Source organism: Trachemys scripta, chromosome 1, assembly GCF_013100865.1.
Source record: "Trachemys scripta elegans isolate TJP31775 chromosome 1, CAS_Tse_1.0, whole genome shotgun sequence".
Taxonomy (NCBI): domain Eukaryota; kingdom Metazoa; phylum Chordata; order Testudines; family Emydidae; genus Trachemys; species Trachemys scripta.
In genome coordinates this window covers 89,342,600-89,359,054 of record NC_048298.1, presented here as the reverse complement: position 1 = coordinate 89,359,054, position 16,455 = coordinate 89,342,600, and the positions used below count along the sequence as shown (strand labels likewise).

Sequence of the window (16,455 nt, the reverse complement as noted above, 5' to 3'; positions counted from 1 at the left end):
GACAGCACCCTAATGAGTCTAAGGGCTGTACCTCAATACGTCAGTAGGGATGAGTAATCTGTCCTGTAACTGTATAAAAATAGGTCCCGGAGTGCACATCTTTGCCCAGCCTAGGGGGCAGTGGAATGTCCCGCCACTGACTGAGCTGTGTCCATTGCTAGGGGGCACATATTCGTAGTATGTCCTGTAGAGTCTATAGGAAACTATTACTGTGCTTTGTTTGTTTAACAATAAACCTGGCTCGGGTTCCTTCGTACCCTACTAGAGTCTGTGGTCTTTGGGGGTTCTCTTGGGGTTTGCTGTGTCGGCTATCTGCGCAGAACTGGGGTAGCACACAGAAGGAACATGCACGCAGCCGACTGTTATCGAACAAGAGCAGAGCACCACACCAGTAGCCACTGACACTTACCAACAAACAGAACTTCTAAAAAGTAGAATTCAGTTGTAACTGAATGAAGAAAAGATATTCTTAATTTTGTAGAAAGAACTTTTTTTTTCCCTTTACAACTTCAATGCATCCCAACTGAAATTATGCCAAATTAGAATCCTCCAGGTAGCTTAATTTTAAAATGACTTGAGTCTTATGAATTGTGCTGCCCAAGGCTTGAAGAAGGGGAAAAATTAATTATTGTAGTAGATATGGAACTTCTGAAGTTGGTGCAGTTAAGGGACATAATAGAAATGGTCTTCTCTTTGGCATCATTAAATCACACTTTTAGGGGTGATATTTTGGCCATAGTATTGCTATGCATTCTTTAAATAGCTGCTGTTTTCCATCCCAAATGTGGACATTTCAGTGGTGGGTGGATTGATGTGTGTGTAAAGTGCTTTTGGATGAAGGGTGCTTTTATGATTGTACGTTGATCTATTTAAAGAATTAAAATTCACTTTTAGCTGGGTGTGTAACTTTTTTTTCCTGGGTGGGGAGGAGAAAAATCTGGCTAATAGTCTGCTTTTCCAAGCAATATCAGAGGTAGACAGGTGTTCAGGGGGGAGTATTGGAGCTGTGGAGACCCTTGCTTTTGCTGCAGCCAGTAGACTCTTAGGGTGGGTAGGAGAGAAGCTCTTCCAGCAGTCACTGGTGAGGTAGTGCTAACATTTATTAGGCATGTACTACCAGAGACTGATATGAAATATGAAGCACAAGAGTAGTGTCCAAGGTCAGCAGCCCAGGATAAAGAGTAATGCTAAACGTCTCATCAGAGTTTTGCCATTGATACTTGCTGGCTGTCTATTCATATTTTGTATTGGTCTTTCAGGATAACAGGTATTGGATAAACGGACTTTAACAGACCTCTGTGACTTCTTTGGCCTCAACCCCTGCCAGAGTGGTGGCTGGTGCGGCTTGCGCAGTGAGCTGGTGGGCAGCTGTCAGGGCTTGTGACAAAACTTTCTTACTCATGAATAAGTGGCCACAGAAGTTCACCAATATGCGAGTGTGCTAGGGCATCTACTATAGCTACCACTAATGGAGGTGCTTTCAATGATAGTACAATGGTGGGAAATTAAGAAAAACGTGAGTGTAGACAGCTTCTTTCCCTGTCCATGCTTCCTTGCTGACTGGCTGATGTCTACATTTTCTGTGACTGCTGGTAGGAGGTAGCTGTGGTAGTCCTCATTTTCAGCTAGTTCTGTAGATTCTTTGAAGTGGTCCCTCGCTCTCAAGTGGGGAGGGAGGCCACTCCGCCTCGCTGTGTCAGGTAACAGCACTTGGGCTCGGGTTCCACTGGCGGGGCCAAGCAGTACGAAATCTATGGCTCTGAGGCCGCTTAGCAGAGGCAAACAACAAGTAACAATTTGGTGCTCTAGTCCCCTTGGGCGGGGCAGAGCAATGAGCAGTCTTTAGCCCGCAGCCTCCTGTCTGAGGCTGGCAGTAACTAACAGTCTAAAGTTCTGGCTCTTTGTGCAGGGCAGAGCAGGGAACAGACATTAGCCTAAGCCTCCTGGCTATGGCGGCCAGCACACACACACTAAGGCTCACGGTCTTCTGATGGGGGACAAGCCAAGCACAGGCCTTCTGGCCTAGGGGTGCAAAGGCTGCCACCCCAGGGGTGGGGTTGGCAGCAAGGGGGGTAGGAGGACCTCAGGCCCCAACAGTGGCGGAGTGTTCTGCCACTGGGTCAGCAGGGATTCCAGCTGCAACGTGCTGACCCCTGCTCCAGCAACAAAACTGGAGTAAAGTCTGGTTTCCCTGGGCTACTTCCAGCCACAGTCTGGAGATGGGGTTATGTAGTCCAAGTGTCCTCTGTCTCCTCAGGGTCTACTGTGGATGGCAGTCCTGGCAACTTCTCTCCAGGTTCTGTCTCCTCCAACGGCAGGGCGCAGCGCAGCATGGGCTCATCTGTGACTCCTTCCGTGGCTTCTGCTCAGCTGAGCTGTAGGTCCCTCCCTTGTACTTCCTGTCCTGCCTGTCTGGCGAGCTGGGGTGCGGGCAGGTCTGGCTCTACCCGCCAAAGGGAGGGTAGTGGTCCCTCGCTCTCCAGTCTGGAGGGAGGCTGCTCTGCCTCCCTACAGTCTTCCATTGAAGAGCTTGGCTAGCTAGAGAAGTAGCTGGAAACAAGAACAATGCAGTGCTGTTTCTTGATTATGGTAGTGTCTACTATGAGCAAACATTTCAGAAGGCTGGTCCATGTTCCAAGGAGTTTACAGCCGAAGGAGCCTCTTAATATCTAACTCTGCTTCTGCTTAACTTTCATGAGCAGCCACACTACTGGTAGGCACAAGGCACTCAGTAGTGCCTGCTGCACATTGAAGATTCCTAATTTTGGAGGCATCTGCTTCCCAGTGTGAAGTGGTAGTGTTGGAGCTCCTTGCAGCTGCTGTTGCATCTGGCCAAAGCAGCCTTTTTTGCTGCTGTCTTTTCCTGAGAAGGAGGGGATGCATTTTCTGTGCCACTGCTACTCCTGGCTGAGAAGAAGGGACTCCAGGGTCTTCACCACCTCTCCCAATCGTGGTGGCAGCTTGATGCTGCTTGCATTTTGGGGCAGGGAGGGAAAGCAATGCTGCCTACTTCTCTCCCCTTATCTGTTCCTCTTCAATTTGTGTGCAGAAGAAGTGACTACCTGAGCTTAACTTTAAAACCTGTGACTTCATTTTCTCCCTATTCCTCTTTTACTCTATCCGTTTCCCTCATTCAGTCTATTTAATTCACTTACGTTTTTCTTCCTCCTTCATTCATTCCATAAACCACTTTTATTATATCTTCTCTCCTTCCTATGTCTCATTCTTCTCATCACATGCACCTTCTCCCCTGGTTTCCCTGTACATGTAACTTTTCTCACACAGTGAAAGTGAGGAAGAGGGTGTGTGAGATCAAGTGTTATTTACTCCTTCTCATAAAACAAGAAGTAGGGGTCACCAAATGAAATTAATAGGCAGCAGGTTTAAAACAAACAAAAGCAAGTATTTCTTCTCACAACGCACAGTCAACCTGTGGAACTCTTTGCCAGAGGATGTTGTGAAGGCCAAGACTATAAGCAGGATTCAAAAAAGAACTAGATAAATTCTTGGAGGCTATATAGGTCCATCACTGGCTATTAGTCAGGATGGGCAGGGATGATATCCCTAGCCTCTGTTTGCCAGAAGCTGGGAATGGGCGACGGGGGATGAATCACTTGATTACCTGTTCATTCCCTCTGGGGCACCTGCATTGGTCACTGTCGGAAGACAGGATATTGGGCTAGATAGACCTTTGGTCTGACTCAGTATTGCCATTTTTATGAAATGGAAGAATGGGGGGAGGAAAGTGAAAGGAGAGGAAAATATTAATACGGGCTGTGGCATGAATATGGAAAAAGTGGGAATGAGAGAATGAAGAGGTTAGTGGGAATTGGGAGAGGAATTGAGCGAGGGGGAGAGTATGTAAAACTGTATTCACTGATTTTTAAACTTGCTCTCAAACAGTTATGTACACAGATTAAAATTAGAGGAAATATTGTCTACAGCCTCTCCAAAGATCACTATCAACTGCGGTGTATAATTGCTAGAGAACTGCTGCTCTAAAAGACTGCAGCTATCTTGCAGGAGAATTCCTTCTGCCTTTCAAATGAATAAGCAGTGGGGACCATGATGAAAACAGCTCCAATACAAAGCCCCAGTTTCAGTCCAGTAACGCAGGAGAAACTGGAATATTTTTGGTGAGATTTGTAGCTGACATTCTCAAGATGAAGATGCCAGCCTGTAGGCTTTTTTTTTAATGCTGGAATGATGGGGACATTGTCTAATTCTGGTTAGGTATGTTCTTATAGGTACTAGATGAATGCTGGATCACTCCAAAACTGCTTTAAGACAACACATGCTGGCTATTTATATACAGGAAGCTGTTGGCTCCCATGATCAATCTTTTTGTGTTTCCTATATCAAATCCACTGTTCGAATTTAAACGTAATATACTAGAGATGTTCTGGATTGAAAAATTGCATGTGGGCTTTATGCAAGGATTACTAATTCTTCATGGTTGTCCTGGGTGTCAGAGTGTACATGTCCTGTGCTTCTAGAGCTTTTCTAGACTGGCTTACACATCCACAGACTGGTGTGATCCAGTGTTAGATCTGAGGGAATCTTAAGCTTTGGTTAAAAACTTTTGTTTTGCCATTAAAGCACTGTGATGCAGTGTGAGTGCCTAAAGTTAGTTATCTAGGAGGTATGAATGCTGTTTGGAAGAGTCTTTTTTCTGTGGACTTGATCTGAGGAATTCTTCAACCAACAAATTCAAGCTCATGGTCATCCTATTCCAGGATTCTTGGGTTGATTAGGGATAAACTAAATACTGTTCTGAAGGAGAATATTAACTTTTTGACTGCCCTAGGACATGTCTTCCTTGCAATGTGCAACACAAATATTCTTTGTATGAGATGATTCACTCTTGCGTCTCAGAGAACAAAGTCCAGGTCAAGCAGGCAAGGGGATTGTTTTCAGTTTATCTTCCATTCACCAATAGATGGAAATGTTGAATTCCCTCCTACAATGGGGATCTGCTGCATCAGTCTTGAAACTGGTCTCCCCCTCCCCCACTCTTTCTCAAGGATAGGTAAGTGGTTCCTCTCTTTCTAGTGCAGCTTGCCTGTCCATGCTTTCTAGAAGCATGCTTAGTGAACTATAGCGGCGGTGGTATTCCTGCAAAATTTTGTCTTTGTGCTCTAAGGCAGAGGTTTTCTCTGTGGGTTTTCTTCCTTAGGAGTTTTTCAATCTTTACCCTTTTCCAGCTTAGACTTACAAAGGCAAACTTCTTTAGGCACACTTTGATGGAATGAAACTCTTAAGCAAGCTTCTCCTGAAAGCTGTTAAAAATTCTTCAGGTATGATTTAAATTGTTCCCAGCCATCCATTTTTGACAGATACTTGGGAAACTTCAGGTTTATTTCCCTGCAACTGTCAGCTATACAAGAATTGTCAAACTCTCGTCTTTCGATTTATCAGGACCAAGAGATTATTCTTCTTTGAGTAGTGTCCCTGTGGGTGCTCCACTGTAGGTATATCTGTGCCCCTGTGTCTCTGATCAGAGATTTTTAGGTAGCAGTGTCCATTTGGCTTGCACATGCGCTTTCTGCCTCTAGGCTTTCTAGTGCTGTGTGGGTGAACCTCCTGCAATTCCTTATCAACTGCCCTTGCCCTGAGACAGAGCGAGTAGCAGTCCGGTTTTCTTATCTCATGTTTCATTATAATTAATAATGTTTAGTCTTTTATAGAGTTTTATTTTTGTAGCATGCCGAGCTTCCATTTTTAATTTAATTTTTTCTCCCTATTTTCCCCCTTCCCCCTCTTTGGGGATCACCCTATGGAAGGGGCATGCTTCGCTACCCTAGCTGTAAATGGTGCCTCTCCTGTTACAGATGGACATGTCTGCTGCCTCCTATCCTGCAGAATTGCCTCTTCTGTCAGCAGTTGAAGGCTAGATCCTGAAAAATTTGAGTTTAAAATTGAAATTCCTCCTTATGGAGGGGTTCTTAAACCGGTATCCGACCCCGGTCCTGAATCCTCTCTGCGGCAAAGATCATCCCTAGAGCCTTCAACTTCTAGGGAGAAAGAGCCGACGAGAAAATCTTCAGACTCACCTCGCAAAGCTTCCAAATAAAAAGAGGGCTGCAAGCCCTCAAGCTGAGCTCCTCACCAGCCAGAGGAGGTCCTGGCACAATTGGTCACTTTGGCACTGGTGGCTTTGAAACATGGTACCCAGAAAACACAGGGACCCTCGGGTACAAGCTCCGCTGTAATGCCTAAAGACATGAAGGGCACAATCTTTGCAAAACTGGTACCGCCAAAGAAATCCTTGGGCACCAACCGCCTCAAAGCAACGTTTGTTTGGGCCGCGACGCCCATAAAAGATATCGGTATTGATGAATCAGCACCGATAACCCCTGATGATACCGATCGCAACAATACCCTTACAATCACAGAGATGCCAGAGTTCCCGCTACTCAGTACTGGTATCAAGCATGTCCTGGTACCCAGAATCACCAGAGGTTCTGGTGCATTCACCTCCCGTTTCCCTGTCAGCCCCACCCTATTCCAGCAGGAGTGACCTGGTGGTTGTGACAACCTCTCTGGCCTCTGACCATCCCTCATAATTACAACAATCGGTACCTTCCCAACTACACCCACGCTCCAGTCCCCAATCCTCCTGATATGGCCACCTGTGGGTGCTGCCACTCGTGTCCTTTCCTCCTCCCCAGCGGCCGTACTGAGATCCGTGGGCAGCTTACAGGCACCATACTACTTGGGCATCCAGTGTCTCCTACAGAAAGTCTACTAGGAGATCTCCTACAGTCTCTGTATCCAGAGCCCCAGAATATCGGGAGGAAACTTTTGAGGAACAGGAGGCCAAACTAGAAAAGGAGACTATACCCCCAGCAAATATCTCCTTCTCCTCACTGGATGAGGCGGTGATGTCCCCTCCATCACAGGCCAATGATTTTAAACGTTTTCAGGATCTCACTAAGAGGGTTGCTGACACACTGAAAATCTCCCTTGAAGTGAAAGATACCCACCACAAATTGCTGGACGTATTACACACCACCTCCTCTTCAAGAATTGTCCTCCCAGTCAATGAGCAGCCTTTAGATCCTGTCAAGGTCATCTGGCAGACAAGAGCCTCCACTGCACTGACATGTAAAATGGCCGAGAAGTACTACGTGTCCCCCAAAGAGGCACACTCTTTTTATGCATCCTCAGTCTAACTCTATTGACATGGATGCTGTTAATTTTCAAGGAAAGCATCACTACGCTAAATCAAATCCTTATGATAGAGACTGGAAAAGGCTGGACTTATTTGGGAGGAAGGCATACTCCTCAGCAAGTCTGCAATTCAGGATTTCAACCTATCAAGTTTTAATGGTGAAGTACGAACACATGAATTATGGAAAACTCAGTGCCTTTATTGACCACTTGCCAGAAGCACAACGAGAACAGTTTCAAGCAGTCATCCATGAGGGCCAGCTGGTAGTGAGAACAGAGCTACAGACCACATTGGACACTGTGCCTACAGCAGCCTGCTCAGTTTCAATGGCAGTGGTAATGAGGCAGGCTTCATGGTTACACTTCTCAGGGCTGCCTAAGGAAGTACTGACGACGATTGAGCACTTCCCTTTTGAGGACTCCACTCTTCTCTGACGAGACTGACACATAGCTTCACCCTTTAAAGGATTCCATAGCTACTCTGCACTCTCTAGGAATGTACTCATTAGTTTACAACCAGCTCGCAGAGTTCCCCCCCACCACCACAGTGATACTACAAACCACAACAAAAGACCTAGGATGCAGAAGCGGAAACAGTCAACCTCCCAGTCTTCAACATTTCAGCCCTCAATGTCAAAGCACCGGTTTTGAAGCCTTGGTCAAGGCCCTGAGCAACCACTCCTTATAATAGCTGCAACACACACCCTTCCACATCCCTTTGGATATTGCCTAGCTTTCTTCCCCCAGAATTGGGAAAACATCACTTCCGACAAATTGGTCTTAGAGATCATTTCCAAGGGTTACTTAATCCACTTCTCCCTCCCTCCCTTCTACCTACCTTCTCTCCCCATCCCTCTTCAGGGATCTTTCTCACAAGAGACTCATGTCAGGAAATAGCAGGTGATCTGTACCTAGGGGCCATAAAACCTGTCCCTGTTCACCTCCAAGGCAAAGGCTTTTAATCAAATATTTCCTGATCCCAAGAGAAAAAAGGAGGTTGGAGACCCATATTAGATCAAAGAGCACTAAACAGATATGTGAAGGCGCAAAGATTCAAGATGATCACACTAGAAGCAATTATTCCATCTCTAGAGCAGGGAGATGGGTTCTCTGCCCTTGATATACAGTATGCCTATTTCTACATCTCAATCCTACCGTCCCACAGAAGATTCCTTTGATTTACCTATGGGCAGGACCACTACCAGGACAGAGTACTTCCATTCAGTCTCTCACTGGCACCCAAAGTATTCTCCAAGGTCCTCTGTCTTAGCAACACATCTACAAACACTGGATATCGTAATCTACCCATATCTGGAGGACTGCCTTATCATTCCTTCAAAGATGCCCTATGAGCCACCCAAAGGACCCTTTTGTGCAACTGGGTCTACAACTCAATACCCAGAAATTAGCCTTGACTCCAGTAAAGCGTTTGGAGTTTATAGGGGTTGAACTCGACGCAGTTTAAGCAAGAGCATTCCTCCTGCTGCACAGATTCAACACTCTGACCAGTCTCCTAGAGACAGTTCAGGCCAGCCCACAAATGACAGCCAGAAATTGCCTTCATTTTCTCCGGCACATGGTATCATGCATATTTTTGACATTTCATGCCCAGTTACATATGAGGGATCTACAGACATGGCACAGATATGTTTAGAATCCAAACAAGGACAGGCTCAATAAGCTGCTGTCGATACCCTCCAGAGTCGAACACTCCCTAAAATGGTGGAAAGACCCATCTGATGTATGTGCAAGGATCACATTCACACAACCACCAGCAGCACTGATTCTAACAGCAGATGCCTCTCTGATAGGCTGGGGAGCCCACCGCAACAATCGTAGAGTTCAGGGCAAATGGTCCCCGTGGAAGCTGTACTCTATATCAACCTTAGGCTTGTGCGCACTTTCTCCCATTCATCAGGGATACTCTTTCGAATATCATGACAGACAAGATAGTGTGCATGATTTACCTAAACTGCCAGAGGGATGCCAGATCACCTTCCCTTTGCACAGAAGCACTAAAACTCTGGAACTGATGCATGCACTACAGTGTATTCATATCAGTCGCTTGCCTGCCAGGGATACAAAATATAACAGCAGTCAGTCTTAGAGGTAATTTCTCTCACAACCATGAATGGGAAATGAACCCAAACTGTGCTCCACAATGTATTTGGTCATGGGGAACCCCAACAATAAAATTGTTCGCTACTTCCCAGAACAAGAAATGTCTCCACTACTGCTCCAGAGCCAGATTTAGGAAATAGTCCCTAGGTGATGCTTTCTTTCTTCAGTGGGGCAGAGAACTGCTATACGTCTTTTCTTCATTCCCTCGGATATCAAAGGTCCTATTAAAATTAAGGTGTGAAAAAGCAAGCGTTATACTGATTGCTAGCTGTGTCAGGTATGGGTAACACACTTTTCTCTGTCAGTTGGGGGCAATGTGTCCTCCAATTCCTCTTCAACCCAGTCCTCACCTACTCTCCCAAAATGACTGACACATCCATCACCCCAATTTACATATCCTTTGGCTCCAGGCTTGGCTGCTTCATTGTTCCAACACACCAAGAGCTGCTGCTCTGAGGAGCTGAAAGAAGTGTTACTACTCAATAGGAAATTAACTACTTGTTGCACTTACTTGCAAACGTGGAAATTATTCCAAATTTGGTCCAATTCCAAACAAGTTGCCCAGGCAGCTTCCTCCCTCCCTTTGATCCTAGACTATATACTCGTTCTCAGAAGGGACTGGTCTCTCACTCAAAGTACATCTCATGGCCATGACAGCCTTCCTCCAGCGGATGGATGGCTATTCGATATTTGCCCATCCAACAACACAAAGATTTCCTCAAGGGCATGGGAAACCACCTCCTCACACCAGATACCCAGTTCCAACATGGGACCCTAACTAGACCACTCTTTTAACCTTGTTCTCTTCTACACCTGTCAATAAAGACAGCATTTCTAGTGACCATCACCTCAGCATGACGAATAGGGGAAATAAGTGTTGATGGTGCACCCACTCTTCATGGTTGTCTTTAAAGACAAAATCACTCTAAGGCCTCACCCAAAGTTTCTCCCCAAGGTGGCCTGGTTCTTCCACATGAGCTAGCTCATTCATCTCCCTAACTTTTTCTCAAAGTCGCATTGTGACAACACTGAGGTAATATTACATATGCTTGATATTAGGAGAGCTGTAACATTTTATTTGGACAGGTCAAAAGGGCTTTAGGGAACCTTCTAAACTCTCCTCTCAAATGCAGACAGATCTAAGGGCTCCACAATCAGCTCAAAGGCTCTCCAAATGGGTTTTGAACTGCATTAACTATTGTCATGCCCATAACCTGCTACCTCCATCAGAAATTCGCGCACACTCCATGAAATAATGTTCCACCTCGGCTGCATTTATTAAAGATGTTCCCATCTCAGAAATCTGTAGGGTAGAAACTTGGGCTTCTGCTCATACTTTTCCGGAACACTACGCAATTACTCGAGACTCAGCTTCTGATGCCATCTTCAGCTCCACAGTATTATCAATAATAGATTCCACTCTGAAGCCTCAGCCCTCCATTGGGGGGGAGGAGGGAAGCGGGAATGCTGTGAAGTCACCTACTGTACGGCACCCATAGGGACACTATGCAAAGAAGAGGAAGTTACTTACCTTGTGCAGTAACTATGGTTCCTTGAGATGTGTCCCCCTATGGGTGCTTCACGACTCACCCTCCTCCCCTCTACTTCAGAGTTCTCAACAAGGGGCTCTGCGGTAGAGAAGGAACTGAGGGTGGTTTGCCCACACAGGGCTAAAGTCTCCTCTAGACGGAGCACGAAGGAGGGAGATCATAAGTGTGGGCCAAAGGAGACTGCTACCTAAAATCTCCCATTAGAGGCATAGGGACACAGATACATCTACAGTTGAGCACCCATAGAGAGAGACATCTCAGAGAACCATTGTTAGTCCACAAGGTGAGTAACTTCCTCTTTTCCAGTACTAACCAGAGAAGTTGTCCAGAAAGGATTCTCTGCAAGACAGTGAAGGTCTGCTGGCATGGGGCCTATCTTCACCTGGGAGAAAGGATTAAGAATTTCTTTTCAGTCTGGTCCAGTATCACTTCTAATAAATTTCAACTCCATTTTCCTTGGGATGATAAAAATTCTGGAGTGGTCCATCTGTAACCTCCATGTGCATAACCGATTCCAGGATAGAGACCAGCTCTTCTTCTGAACCAAAAACTAGCTCTGAGATTTATATTACACGGATCTCAAGGAGCTTTATATTTCCAATGTGTCCGAGCTAACAACTTATGTTTTGCATTCTGGAACAACCGTAAGTTTCAGGTAATGACCTTTGGTTTGGAATCCTCTAATCTCATGTTTATCATCAGAATGTCCAGACAGTTTATTTCTGGTAGATAGCCATAGACAAGAGGGGATTCAGATCTACCACTGTCTGGACATTCTGATGTTGAAGGTGCAGTCCTACAAGGTCACACTTGCCAAGCTGCTCATTGTTTTGTTTTTAAAGCGTGGAATTAGCAATGAACCATCAAAGCTGTCATATCCTGTCTCAGTAACTCTAAACCTGTGAGCTCTCTGCATAACCACTCTGAGCCTCTTAATATTTCCCAAGGAAAAGCTTTATAAAAATCAAGTCCTCCTCAGGCTGTTCCTCAAGCACTCTCCAGGCATCAACAGACCGATGACTTCAGCTGGTCAGCATGGGGGCGTTTTTTATGTAAACTGTTCCATAGACAGTGCTTCATCTTCACCTCTTCAGAACTTCTGAACACTGGGTCTCTACTACATAATATCTACCACCACTTGACAATCCCTTCAGATGTTTGATGGGTCCTTCGTTGGTGGTGATCACGTCATCTCTTCCAGGGCAAACCTATGACAATATTGAGAGCAATTCATATGACTATCACTGCAAGCTGTTGTGGTGACTGGCTCATATGGGACTCTGTGGCTCAGGATGAGTGATCCAAAGATTTCTCCTCCACATTACATCTTGTATTAAAGTTGTGCAGTCTTTACATAGTTATCTAAAATGATGGAAGAAAATATTTAGAAGGGAAAATTTAAATACCCAGACAGGTCAGTCTTCACCTCACTCACACTCACCCAGTGCATCCTTGCAGTATGAGAACCAACTCCTGGATGAATGTAATCCACGGAACAGGGTCCAAAGAAGGCAGTAGCAACTGTCCAAATCCCAAGGCAGGCCTGTAATTGTCTCAAAGCACTAAATTCATTGCCAACATGCATATCATGAGCTATATTTAAGAAAAATAAAATAATAAAAAAAAAATAAACAGGATCACTCTGTATCTCTCTGCTCTTCTGACTGGAGAGGAACCACTTATTGATATATGTTCTTTGTTTCAAGGGGGATATATGCTCTTTGTACCAGAAGCAGACTGCCTCAAAAGATCAACAGAGTAGAGCCTCCAGTTAGATAGTCTTGCTACTTATCTAACAATTTGGAAAGGTAGAAATGGACCTATTTGCCTTTTAAATGAAGATTCTCTGCTACTTTGTCAGAGACCTAGGGGCCAAGATGGAGGCTCTTTCTAATGTGAATGCGCCCCTCCCCCTCACCCCCCGTTCTCTGTATTCCTACCACATAGTTTGTATTATCACAGGGATCAGTCCTGCACCCCAAACCAGACAAATGTCAGCTAGCTTCTAAGTATTTGGCAAGTATCTAAAGAGAGCTACTTGGATAATCTCACACTGTTAACGTCAATTAAAAAGTTGTCAAATCTGCTCTAAGACTTGAGTGAGGTTTAGATACTGGTGAAGAGACCATGAATTATTTATCGCTGTCAAAAGTGAATCATGTCCTAGAATTCATTTGGAGAGTCCTAACTTGGGCGTATGAAGGCTGCTATGTTGTATGAGACCACATCTTCACTTCGTTAAGTATTCTCTGTGCATCTGGCAAGAAGAATGTATTTGCATCTGGGCTCTATGATGCATCCTCTGCAAAAGACCATGACATAACCCTGGAATCTTATCTCCTACCTGTTGCACTTGTGGTACACTTGATTGAAAGCTGGAGAGAGATGTCTTGTACTTGCAGTCCATCCAGGTGGACTTCCTGGTGGTGGTGGTCACAACTGCCAGATAGGTGTCAGACAGGAGCCCCCTTAGTCTTGGTATTGGGTATATATGAAACAGATGTTTCTGACTGAACTATTTATCCCCCCAAATATCAAAAAACATATCCTTGTCTCAAACCTTCACACTGAGGAAAATTTTTGGTACACCTCTACCCCAATATAACGCTGTCCTCGGGAGCCAAAAAATCTTACCGCGTTATAGGTGAAACTGCATTATATCGAACTTGCTTTGATCCACCGGAGTGCACAGCCCTGCCCCTCCAGAGCACTGCTTTACTGCATTATAGCCAAATTTGTGTTATAGCGGGTCACGTTATATCGGGGTAGAGGTGTATATGCGGGACATATATGGGGCTACCAGAGTCTACATTGAACTAAACTAGAGCCTCTAAATCATCTATTAAAATTGAGATGGAGATCAGATGGAGAACTTCAGAGATTTAAAGGTTTTTATGAATATGTTAAACCTTAGAATCTGTTTCTTTAATACTGTTGTGATATCATGGGCAGAAGTCTATGCTTATCAAGTGCATTATAGCCGCATTCATCCATATTTCACCAAATTCTACAAAGTAAACATCCATTCCTCAGCTGATGGGCTTTTTGGGTGTTAATTGAGTGAATAGGAAAAATGTATTTGCTTACCTAGAAATGTCCTTCAGGTAATATCACTGTATCTAGACAGAGGATCGCTCCTGCTTAAAATGAATACCAGTTTTTATTTCTTTATTTTTAAAGATCCATCCCATGCGTGGCAGTAGGTGAAACTATTAACTAGTGTGAGGTTTTTGTATTAAAAGGTTGGCTTTTCTCAGATTTTGGTGAACTTATCTTGCCTGGTAGAAGTTCTCAAGTGGCAGGCTTTTCAGTAAGACAGTCACTCCCCTTCTGCCAGTAATAGACAAGTCTGGTTCTGACCTAGAGATTGCATACTGGCTGAAGAACCACTGTAATGGATCATTGAAAGCTATTACTTGAAGAAAAGAAGCCTTTAGATAAGCACGGGTAATCTCAGGGCAGTAATTAAGTTGAGAAGCAGGTCGCTTTCACTCTGCAGCTTGAGAAACTTATGAACAGTAGAAGCAGCCACTTCAGTTATTCACTCTAGGAAGAAGACCCAAGAACAGCCTAGGCGAATGGTAATGGAGGAGACACAAACCTATCACAGCTGCCAATAAGCTCTTTTATTGAGTGGGGAAACAGAACAGCCAAAGGAGATTGAGTGGCTTTAAATTGACTAAATACCTGCTAATCAGAGGCCAGTATATAAAATGGAGTTTCCAAATAGATGTCCAGAATAATATTCTGATGCATATTTCAGCATCCTCTTTCCCAAGTGCTATGGGATGGAAGGATGTTAACATCTCACCTGGATAATGGTGAGAACTTTTTATGCTGACCTTTATTGTATTTTTAGTCTTCGTGCTGTTACATTCCTGGAAAACATTTCCAAATTGTCTGAGGAAAAAAGTGAGATTTTAAAAAACGAAGATGGATGCTTGGAGTTACAAGGATGAACCGTGTTAGAATGAACCAAGGTTAGAGGAAGTGTGAAGCCAGTACCAATTATAGGAAAAGCTGAGGAAATTCAGGCTTAAATTGTTTGTCCATGCAAAAAATCAGATATATAGGAAACAGGGTGTGTTTAAAATTTAAAAGTGGAGCTAGATGAATGTCCTACAAAAGGATTTGATTAACTGCAGGGTTTTGAGGAACAGACTGGAATGGAGGTCTCCAAGAGCTGAACCTATCCATAGATGGGACTAAGGCTAGAAGAAAAGAGACGTATAAGAGCTTTGTGTGGATAGGAGGAAACCAAAGGAGGAATGGAATACTGGGGAATAACACAGTATAGGGAAAGAAATTGGAGGGGGTGGAGGAAGGGAAAGGGCGGGGGGACACAATGTCCTCTATACTTCGTGGGAATGTTGACCTAAATTCTGAGGCAGGTGTCCTGGATACTGAGGCACACCCAGTGCAGCAGATTGGAAATTCTCTGGCATCTTTCTAATGCGCTAAAAACAGAGGATTTTACTGAATTAAATATATAAATGAGTAATGCATCTGCTACAGTGATAGATATATAACAAGAGAATCCATGGTGATGGTAGAGTAAGGACTTTAAAACCTAGAAAAACTGCTTTGAAAAGGATATAAATTTCAATGCGGGATAGGAGGAAATATCCTATAGGCAGATTTCATAACTTCATACTGCCTGCAGGGTACCATGCTACACCTTCCTCTCAAACATCTGGGACTGGTTACTTTCATACAGGGTACTGGACTACCTGGATCACAGGTCTGATTCGGTATGGCATTTCCTGTGTGTCTACGATATTTAATGAAATTTTATACTGCCTCTTGGTTTTGTATTGAAAGTACACAATTGTAGAAGGTGTTTAGTGTGCAGAGGACTGGGGCTGGAAGTTTTAACAGATGGGTAGGAGTTATTTGGGTTAAGCTCCACTGATGAAAATAGTGGTGGTATCGCTTGCACTGATGCATCTATGCAGGTGGTTGACCACTGATTGCTGTAATTGGAGCAAACAAAGGGCTAGTCTACATGGAGACTTGGTGCATAGCAAGCCAGGATGTAAATCTACAGCATACTAGCCTGCCATGCACTAGCTGGTGGTATGGACCCTGCTACCATGCACTAAAAGTTCATTAGTGTACTTTGATATACTGATAGCAGTATATCAAAGTGCATTATAGAGCTTCTAGTGTGTGGTAGCAGGGTTCACATAGGCTACTGTGGGCACCTATGCTTGCCACTCACTAAGTCTGTGTAGACAACCCTTCACTATAGATGAGATCTTAGTAAGTTTAAACTTTTGTCCTTCTCTTCACTGGGCTCAACAGTGCTAGCTATAACTGGATATATATGGTTATTGCTAGCAGGACTAGCAGTGTTTCCAGGACAGGTTTTCTTTTCCAAGAACTCTGCTAGCCAAACCTGCTATAGACGTGTGTGTGTGTGTATTTCATAACATTGTTCTGGGGGTGAGGAGAGAATATGGTCTGGAAAACAGTGATAGAACACAAACTGCTCTGTAAAAATGACTGTGACTAGCTCAGTTATGTCAGAGTGGAGTGAGGCCGTGTTTGATTAACTTCTAACTGGGAACGATGTTGTGGTTAGTACAACAAGTACTGGAACTTGAGGTGT

At 44.4% G+C, this 16,455-nt stretch overlaps 1 protein-coding gene across 4 annotated transcripts in view; it reads left to right on the top strand.

Moving 5' to 3' along the window:
* EP300 (E1A binding protein p300) overlaps window positions 1-16,455 on the top strand; it is a 120,877-nt gene that overhangs the window by 31,940 nt on the left and 72,482 nt on the right. The gene's annotated exons all lie outside the window — the stretch shown is intronic.